This window comes from Stigmatopora argus, chromosome 6 (assembly GCF_051989625.1).
Source record: "Stigmatopora argus isolate UIUO_Sarg chromosome 6, RoL_Sarg_1.0, whole genome shotgun sequence".
Lineage (NCBI taxonomy): Eukaryota > Metazoa > Chordata > Actinopteri > Syngnathiformes > Syngnathidae > Stigmatopora > Stigmatopora argus.
The window spans coordinates 14,491,645-14,502,943 of NC_135392.1; positions in this window are offsets into that span (position 1 = coordinate 14,491,645).

Below are 11,299 nucleotides of genomic sequence, written 5' to 3' on the forward strand. Positions count from 1 at the left end.
TCATTGTTTGCAGTTGACAACAATAGACCTTCAGTTCTGGGAGGACTGACTGTGAACGCACATCTTTCAATGCCATTGACCTCTTGCTTGACCTCTAATCCATTCTGACAGTCAAAGCGAGTTGGACAATGAACGCCGTCTAGGGTAGCCAATAAGGTAACGGAGGGAGTACCAATTGTCATTTTCTATTAACATGGGTTGTCTTGTCTTTAAATAGGCAAAACCCCAAAAGCTGTTTGCACAAGTATGACGTCATTCGTGGCGATTCAAAAACACGCACAGAGACGAATGAATTGTCACGAGAATAAATGAAAAACCCAACTGTGACGTCACTTTGCATCTTCTCTCTTTTTTTTAATCCACCTTAAATATTTCTCTTTTCAGCATGGTCACAACCCCTTCTCGCCTCAAGTTGATTGTAATAGAAACCTCAATCTCTTCTCTGCCTCTTAAGAGCCAAAGTCACTCCGGTGCTTCAAAAGATTAATAGCTCTCAAGAAGAAATGAATCTTGTGCTCTTCAGGGCCTGACTCCTTTTGTGTCCTTTGCGCTTTTGTGCATGCTTTTTCTCTCTCCGGCGGCTACGTCGCCTGGTGCTGCTCGGGGCTCTCTTTTGTGACAGCGGGACTGTGTCACGTCGCTCTAGGCTTGGCCAGTCAAGGGGAGAGAGAGTGAAAGCGAGTTTTTTTTCTTTCTCTGGCATTAAAGTCCATCCTCTGGGGCTGACGTATAGGACACGCATTAGTTGGCGTGACTGTCTCATACTCGGAGTGCAGACAACTTGAAATCAGCGCTCTCTTTTCAGAACCGTTACTACCGAAGGAAGAGTGAAAGAAATCTTATCATCACTACGTGGGAGCATGATTGGGCGGCTGTCTGTTGACACTTCAGTCACTCTGCCTCGTTCATGCACTCTAATTGGTGTGAACAATGTCTCTTTAATCACTGTGTAACTCGGTGGACAGAAACGTGTTATCAGATAGGTTGATGCTACAAATTGCTTCTGCCCCGCCAGTGTGCATGGTTGATTCACCTTGTTAAGTGTTGGGCTTGAAGGGATAATGTTAAACCGGAGGGCAGTTGGAAAACCTTAACTTGCTGTTGTATTGCAATTAAAATTCTATTAGCAGAATGGAATTAGGTGCTTGAGGATATTATGTTGTGAACATTTTGTGGGTGAGTTTGGAATGAGGCTGACTCCAAGATTACGCTTACAGTGCTGTGAGAAAAAATTGGATCCCTTAATTTCTTTTAACAGCCTCCCTAATGTAGTCTCGTCAAACAAATGTATGTATCAGACAAAGATAAGTGAGCACAAAATGCAGTTTTTAAATTGTGATATCATTAATTGAATAAGGGTTATTCAAAGCTACGACTTTACGTGAAAAAGTACTATACACCTAATCACTAAAGCCACAACCTGAGAGAACAGGCTTCTGCCTAAGCAGACAAATTCAAAGCATTGCTGGATCGCTGCCCTCTTTGACCCTTTCTCTGATCATCGTATCAATTTATACTGCAAATCTGTTTAAAATAGGCTAATGCGTTAACCAGTTGAGTGAAAATGCCTCATCTAACCTCTGTGACCTTTGAACTCATTAACTCAAATTTAAATACCCTCCTCCATTTCATTTTACAAAAATCCTACAGTCATTCATTTTTCTGTAGCAGTATTTTATTCTACACTTGGAAAATTGTTTTAATTCAGCACCATTAAATGTGAAACTGTTTATGTCATCATTAGTGATATAAACAAATGTAGGTAGGTAGTATGCTATATATTATTTATCATAAGCATAGATTTCACATATTAAAGCTCAGTCAGTGAGATGCTTTTTTATGAGTTGGAAAAAAACCCTGCGAACGCCATCAGAAAAATAAGGGTGCATCCTGTTCACCAAACGTCTGATTCAATGGCTGTGTTTGCTCAGGTCTACTGCACTGTGCTTTTTAGCCTGTGTGTTTGCCTTAGCGTCTCGGTGCAGGTTCATCCTCCAACTAATGATGCCTCACGGATGTCGTGGTGTGTTGCTATCAGACATGGAACAAAGGTTTCTAGATCTTTTACTCCCTCAGCCCTCACTAGGCGAGCTCCCATGGCACTTTCAACACCAGAGCCTGACACAGATAAAAGCCTCAACATTCCAGTAAACACAGAAACTCACCACACTGTCAGTCCCAATGCATCTGTTGACATATTATAAGCGAACAAATGGATTTTCCACTCTTGTAGCCGCTTGTGCATCAAACCGTACCTTCATCCTGCCCTGTTTATCCCATGTGTCTGTCACTGTTGATCCACCAACTTGGATAAACGTAAGAATAGCATAGCCAAATCAAGTATTAAAATGTCCAGTCTTTTTGTTTTTTGTCTTTTTACGATGAAGCACCATACAGCTAAGATGCAGATGAAACCTTAGACTGGTCGCCATGAAAATTCATGCCATGTTATGATGGGCAACCATTCAAAATCACATTTACAATTTCCATGAGTATCAACTGCACACATGTTGCCTGCACGGTCGTGTGAAGTCATTAGTGTCAACACCAAAAATGACCCAAGATGACATCATTAATTATGTCTAAGCGTAGAAGAAAAACAGTGATGCCCATACTCCTCGTTACAGTATACAGTGGTACCTCGAGATACGAGCTTAATCCGTTCCGGGACTGAGCTCGTATGACAAGTTACTCGTAACTCGAGGTAAAGTTTCCCATTGAAATGAATGGGAAACAAATTAATTCGTTCCAACTCTCTGAAAAAAACACCAGAAACAGGATATTGGATTGAAAAAAAAAGTTTTATTTCTTATAATTCGCCATATATTGACAAAGTAATAAATAACGAGTGGTTTAATAGAAATAAAGTGTTTAATCTAACTAAAATTGGCCGGATTTCGCCGAGGGGAGAGGGGCTTCGGTTTTTTTTTCCTCCACACAACGCCCTCGTAAACAGAACAAACACTCCACCCTCACGTTCGCTATCGATGGGCTGTTTGCTGTCGTACTATTCCCTTCAAAATATTCCGAAAATGATGCACACAAATGTCCTCACAATCGGAGAACGCACGACCACTTGCCAACGAGCAGCAAGCAGTCTTATCAGCGATCGCCCCGCTGCTCATCTTCTTCTTCTTCTTCTTCTTCTTCTTTTTCACCTCAGGCGCCTGAGGATTACCCTCAGCAGCGCTAGGGCTGCCACTGGAACACGGATAAATTCATCCAGGGAGTTGCCCAAGCCGCGATGGTAGCGTTCGGTCATTAAGGCCGGACAGCGGAGCCATAAGTGTTCAGACGACTCTGTTTCCTCGTCGCACAGGCGGCAGCGATCCGAGTCGGATTTCTCATGGGAGCTACAGGGGCGCTGGCTAGCGGCTCCTTTTAGCTTGTAGCATCTGTGTTCGCGTCCCATCGAACGGCGCCTATGATAGAGTTGCTACCGGGGATACTTTTGCGAGCACGAGTATACTTCATTACCCAGAAAGCCCTCTTTTCACCGCGCATGCGCGTTGTGCGTTTCCTGGTCTGAATAGCTCATCCGGTGCTCGTAAATATTGTTATACACGAAAGATATGCCAAAAAAAATGCCATGGCAACCTGGCTTGGTCGCATCACGAAACTTTGACCGCATCACGGGCGAATTATTCGATCGAAATTTCCCCCGTAAGACGAGCATTCCGTATGACGAACGGTCGTATGACGAGGTACCACTGTACTTTCATTTGATAAATTTTGGCTGTTAAAACCTTTGCTTTTTGTTTTTTGACGTGTCATTTTTATTGTATCTTTTTGTACAGTCTCCCTTACAAGAAATAATAAAATAAAACCAACAGTTCACATAGCCTAATAGCCATGTTTCCTTTACCATAATACTAGTTTCCATTTTGACAGAATTACCAATGCTCTATTTATCTTACGAATATGAACCTTTTTACATCTTTAGAGGCCGCTGACAATAGTGGCGTATTGGGTGGAAGACCAGTCCGCACTATACTATGATGATCTGACCTAAGCATTCCTTATTTCATGATCTGTCCTTCTTAATCCTTTGCAGATCTCCCAGTTGGGCACATTTCCTTTTTTTCTCCTTCTCACATGACCAGAAATGATCTCCTTAACTTTACTCCCCGCCTCCTTGCTAGATGTGTTACATGAAAGCAGATATACATACACATGCCTTGCTTTTGCCAGTCGTGTCAGCAGGTCTCCAGATGGCTTCCTGCTGAGATTCAATCGCTGTTCGACAGATTGAGAGGTGTAGATTACATCTGCGTGCTGCAGCATCGTGCCTCCCAGTAGACATGCGGCACCAGCGTACGTGATAACAGAGGAGGGAGTGGGCATGTCGGGGGGCTAATGCGAGTAAAGTACACTAGAAAGAGGAGTAGAGATCATCTTTTCAACACTTCAACATAAAGAGATCTGGGTATCTAAAGATTACGCTCCCACTGTGTCACTGCAGACACTTGTGTGGTTCATCTGCTAAATGCTTAGACATAAAGCCAATAAAACTTATTCACAATGACTTAGTGGAAAACAGGGCTGGAAACTTACCCTGCAGCGGCATGAACTAACTGTAAAATTGGCCAATAGAATGTTGTCGACATGTGCCCCAATGTGAGTGGCAGCTCAGTGAGTTTTCCTGACATGGTCGTGATGGAATATGCCGCGCGGGAATGTTGTTAGTTGGTGCTGCGTGTGGTCTGTTATGTCAAGCTGTGTGAACAGCGGCAGGTCCTATATAAAGGTTATGTGTAATAAAATTATCTCCAATCTGGCTGGCGGCCACGTGACTTTGTGATCTACTGCAAGATCGGAAGGAATTTGATGATAAGTTATATATAATTTGAACATAGAGAGTCTGAGATTTAAAGCTTGCCTGCTTTAACACTACTGTGGCTTGTGTTTTTGTATTCTTCAATAAATCTGAAATTTCTGTCACCACCACACATCTGGTTGCCAGAAACTTCCAACATGAGCAGTCCACCATAGTCACAAAAACAAGTAGAAAGGACAAATTAAGACATCAAACAGGTACATATTTGAGTTCTGTATATTGTTTGTAGTAAACAAATAGCTGTCCCGATAAAATGCCTGCCCAATCATGTAGGGAAATTTACCAAGTACTGATATTCTCCAGTAAATCTATTCCATATTTCCAAATATGTGTCTCTGATCAAGCTTTCATGTAGATAATTTACACAATGTTTATTGAATTTAATTTAATCTGATTTGAGGTAATTCTAAGAGTATTTCCATAAAGAGATTCATTTGTTTAATCCTAACAGGGGAGTCTCAAATTGGCAACTTTGAATAAAGGATTCTTCTATTCAGGCAATGAGCGTGTCGAAAAAACCAAGCACACACACAATTTCTCAGAGCCTTTGGGTAACATCAGGACACTGCATGTTTTATCGTCATGAGACCCCAGGGATTTGAGAAAGTGGAACTATAAGACACTTAAGGTTCTTTTCTTTGATTAGAAGATATATTTCACTGAAATGGACTCTTTATCTCGTAACACTATATGACAAAATCAATGATTCAGGGAGCTGGCATAATGAGTACAGCTGATGATGTTTCAACATTTATCATCATGAGTGCAATTTAATGGTACTCTCCAATAGTGTAGAATACAGCTGCTGTTTTTATTATATCTATGAAGAGAATCATACATTGATTTCTTCACACCTAGACAAACAACAAAGTAACCTTTCAGTTCATCTTTACCGCACAAGAACAATTTTTAAAATCTTAACATAACCTTACCATGATGTGAGCATTTTCAGAATACTGGAGTAACCGAGTGAATTTTTCCTCATCAGTAAAACTGGTATGCTGTTCATGTCAATTTCAATTTATCATCTAAAACTTCCTAGATGCCATTTTTACACAACAAACCTGCTGCTAGTGAGAGAGAGAGATTTCCCTAAAACGCTCCCTTACGCACATGAAGCAGCCTGTACCAGAGTTTACTCAGTGGCGGGCCGTCAGGGCCTTCAAGGTCTTCTCTGCTGGCCTAAGAAATATCTGAATCATATATTATATTTTGTCCATCAATACTTATTAAGTAATTCCAAATTGTCTGTTAGCTTCCTTTCATTGCTTTCCCCCTTGGATGCACTGCTTCCAGATGTGTTTTCATAGGGTTAGGGGTGTCATTCCTCAAGGCCTTCACAATCAGTTCTGCAGGCTCTGCTGCATTAAACAAGCGTCGATAAGACTGTTGCTTTAACCAATCAGATTTCTATTTGGCAAAACCACAATGCCTTGTCGCAGGCGTAAGGATACGTCATTGCATTCTCGCAGGCGTAGGGATACGTCATCGCTTTCACCAAATATGATTGGCTAGTGATTAGCCAGAGCTACCAAAGTGTATCTGTAGCGAGCTGCACAAGCAAATATATTGTTGTGTTGATTTAAAGCCATTTTCAAGACGGACTATGCCAGAAATACGACAGGACAGGCTCGACTTTCAGCATTAGCTTTGATGGCGATAGAAAAGAAGGAAGAAAGAAAGGAGGATGGATATTGTGTACAGGTAAAAAGGATTTTGGGTGAGTAAAATATGGCTATATTTCGAAATAATATTTCAATTTTGGGCCCAGTTCTGATATCTGAAAAGCTCCAGTGTTTGTATTTAATCACTAAATGCTGCTAGGAGGGTGGATTTTACCCCATTTTAGTGCATTTTTTGCCGTTTCGCCATTGACGTCCACCGCTGTCTTTTCCCGGGAAAATCAACCCCCGGCCCGGTTGTAATGTCTGAAAAGCTCAAGTATTTGTATTTAATCATTAAATGCTGCTAGTAAGTGGATTTTACCCGTTGAAGGCGCTACGAGAAAATGCACGGACCGCCACTGAGTTTACTATATCACCAAGCAGTTGTGCTGAACCACTGTGACATAACAACCACATGAGCCACCCCTCACAATTGTCACTCAGAAATGGTGAGACACTACGTAGCTTTTGATTATGTTACAGTTTCATGGATGAATGCAGCATACATAACTTGCCCTGGGCCCTGTTTCCACTGTGCAAATACTCGCTTCAGTGCACAAGGACAAGCTGCAACCTTCGCTGACATGACGAAGCAGCAGTCTGTGTAAAAGTCTGATCAGACACAGCTGTGTAGCTCTTAATGGTGTGTGTCTCCTCATATGACAGCCCCTTCTTACAATATAATGACCATACATTAGGGAGATGCACATATATGATTTACTGGCTTTGACCTCAGTGGCAACAATTGTATATTTTAATACCATCTGTTATAGTATGTGGGCGAATGTGTAAATGACCTATTACTTCATCTTGAGTAATTGCTAAGTCATGTGATGCATGAATTGATTTTTTTAGCTCCATTGTATCGGTTATGAACTGTTACTAATCACTGTTTATTCGTTTTTATTCAAAGGTTCGATTGACTGTTTACATTTAAAAAGAAGAGAGAGGCTATGGGGACTGAAAGAGTTAATTAACATTGAGGTTGCCACCCGATGGTATTTTTAAATATGCTTAGTGAAGTGGGAGGAACCAAAGGGATCAGAAGCCACTTAAAACCAGACTAGAATATACAGTTCTTGCAAGGGGCGATTGGAATTTTGGAGTGGAAAAAATGTCTTGAGTTTGAGTGGCAGGTACTGACATGGAATCCAGGGGAGCTGAGCCAGGTTGATTGACAACTGAAGTAAAATGGTTTAAGACAAAGCTGTGATGTGACTGGAAACAGGAGTGCCAGCTCAAGCGGGTTCTCAGTATGCCACAGATTTGTTTTGGTCTCCACACCCTGAGGGGCATTTCAAACGTGTCACTTTTTTTCTGATATCCAGTGATACAACTGCGCCCCATCATGATGAATACTTGGGAGAGTATGCATTTCTGTTCGAGACAAATGAAAACTATTGTTCAAATAAATGCCTCAATGAACGTGCCAATCAAAAAGCAGCATTGCTAACTTTCTAAAGACATTTTTATTCACTCTCTTCATTGATTTTCATTGTGCAAGTGAGTCTAGAATGTAGTAGTCAGTACGTATTTGTGTTAATGTAGCATTGTGGTCTGAATGCCATGACTTCTGTGCAACAGTTGTTTCCATAAAGCATTTTAAAAGTGCTGTCAGCCAAGGATTAAACAATCCAATCAGCCACTATATTGATTTGCTCCACTGTTTGAATTTGTTGTTTTTATATCCATGCATATTGCACTCTAAGGTATCCGCAAAGTATTCATTGAGTCTTGCTCACGTTGTAAAATTTCTCATAACACCACAGCTCTCACCTTGGTCATTTTGACCGGAAGTTGGTCATAAATAAATAAAGATATTTCAAAACTCAACATCAATGTTAGCTTTTAATTTCGCTGAATTTGTTTTTATTTGTTTTTTTTTGCTGTAAATCCATCCTTGGCTGTGCAAACGTTTCCATTTGTGAGCTCATCTGTGCTTGAGGATGTTGGCGAGCAATGCCTTCTTATAAAGCTGGCTTTCTTCTCTCCAACAAGTCAGAGAGCTTCAGGCTTTCATATTCAGCGATGCTTAAACTCACTGATCCGCTGCCGCTATGATGGATGTCTCCTTTTTCTCTCTGGAAATTACCCTATATTGTCTCCGCCATCACAGGTGCACTGTTGGTTTTTGTGCTACAGCTTTCTTACTGAGGTGTTAGAGAGTCCTTGAAAAGCAATTTGTCTGCTTCTACCCTATTCCTCACCCTCTATGCTCACTCTTCCAGCTATTTTCGACCTTCTTCCCTTTTCCTCTCACACTAACTTTGTACTCTATCTTAATTTTCTACTAGGCTTTCATCACCTGCCAACTTACCCTCTCCATTTCAGCACATTTCCCAGCATTCCAGCAATACTCGCTTTCTCCACTGTTCACAAAGCATAGAATAAACAAACACACAAAAAAAACAGAGGCTGCATCCTTGCTACCTAAATCCCTTTATAATCGAACCCAAGATTGCCCAAACTGAAGTAGGGGACTGTATGAAGGTCATTTACACAACCCTACAATATAAACATGTATGTCTTGTCTTGGGAAGCCTCTTAGTAACATGTGTCAAAGTGGCGGCCCGGGGGCCAAATCTGGCCCGCCGCATCATTTTGTGTGGCCCGGGAAAGTAAATCATGAGTGCCGACTTTCTGTTTTAGGATCAAATTAAAATGAAGAGTATAGATGTATATTACATTTCCTGATTTTCCCCCTTTTAAATCAATAATTGTAATTTTTTAATCAATTTTTTCTGTGTTTTTAGTTCAAAAATCATTTTGTAAAATCTAAAAATATATTTAAAAAAAAGCTAAAATAAACATTATTTTAGATCTTTAAAAAACTGAATATTCAGGGTTTTTAATCCAGTTCTTTTAATCCATTTAAAAAAAATAATCTAAATATTATATCTAAAATGGTCCGGCCCACGTGAAATCAAGTTGACGTTAAAGCGGCCCGCGAACTAATCTGAGTCTGACACCCCTGCTCTCAGTGCTGAATCCCCCCTGACTGTCTGGGAATTACCTTTGACAGTGGATACGATATGGAAGCGTATCAGACTTTTTTTCCTCCTTGAATACGATTACTAAAACTCATCTGATAGAATCAGCCTGAATATTAATTCAGGCAGTCCTCATGTTACAAAGTCCTAGACCTGCGACATTTCACTGCCCCCTGCTAAGTGCACTGCGAAAAACCCTTTACAGACGAACGCACTCAAACGGTGTCTGCGTCTTAACCTGACTCATGGAATCCTTCAATCAAAACCAGGTTCAGAACAAATGCTGAAAAGCACATATGTTGAGGAATGCAGAAAACAAGCACCAAATGTCGGACATTACATTTCTTTGTGGCATCATTCATTACTCTGGCGATTTTTAGTACATACGCACACAGACACACGCACACACATAATGGAAACAAGGTTGTCAAAATTGGAATCTCTTCAAGCTGCATTGAGTAAATGAGAGTGGCTGGTTTAAAGACAGATGAACTAGGCCAATGTTCATGCTTTATTTTTACTACCCCATTTTTGTAGAGTCTTTTGATTCTTCTGGAGTCATTTTTTTTTGATTGGTGAATAGATTACCCACTACTTGCCTATCCACGACTATGTTCAAGTGACTTGGTTTCCATCCAACAGCTGGATTCAGTCATAGAAAACCATAAACACCAGGCTTAGTCAGTTGAAACCTTTCCCAAGTGCCAATGATTTATTGTGTGGGTATGTGTGTGTACGCACATGCACTTGTGGAAATGCTGAAGGCATTAAAGCTGTTATTGACTGCAAAGTCAAAAAGGCTCACACTAAGAAAATGGAGATCAAAATAAAGAGTTTTAAGAGACTTCAAAGTAATTTGCCATAACAAGATGAGTGAGTCAATAAGGCCCCATTTACTAAGTTTCTTTATGCATGATTAATGTCTTCAAGTTTAAACTGTGTGTTAGGTCCTAATGAAGACCAAAATAAAAGCTAGTGGTATTTTATCTTTAGGGAGCACGGAATGTGTCGATTCATCAAAAACGATAATCAACAGGCAAGTAATTGACATTACGGGTTTGCCCTAGTCTTTATTCAGCTTGCTGTGTCAGAGTTAAAATATGAGATTGGTGCCTCGGCTCAGCTCGCAGGCCTTTTGTTCCATAGCCTTTTGTGGAGACTCATTGAAACTCTCCACTGCTGAAGGAGCTGCTTTTTGTCACACATCCCCAGAACATGCGCTCACAAATGCACACAGACACACCAGCAGCGTGCACAAAGGCTGAAGCTCTGCCAGCATTTCGTGGGATAATCTACCTTCCTGAAGGTTCACTGCTGCACCCTCCCTTTTTCCCGCTTTCCCACTGCAGCGCAGCTTCTTCTTTCTCTCGCCTCCTTCTTATCAGCGCCTGTATAAGCAGGACGGTGTTCCCTGCCAAATTTTGGAAGTAGCGAGCAGCGTTTCTAAACGAGAACATGCATGAAGACTTTGTGCTTCCGAAGGGAAAATCGTCCTCAACTGCCCCCCATATTTTCCGATTTTCCGACGCACGTGCACATGTAAACATGCGCAAAAAAAGACTACAGCATTTCTGCACAGCTACGCACATGGAATTGAAGACAGCTGTGTGAGGAAGAAAGATATGCAGTGTGCATGACTACAGATGAGAGAAGGGTAGATTATCTGTGTGTGAAAATGTACAAGCATGAGAGGGTGTTTAAGTAAATCCCTCTAAAAGGATTTAAAAGATTAAATCTTATCCCTTCAGCATATATGATCATAAATTATCCCATTGAAATTGTTTGATTTTGTCGCGGGAATCCTGTCA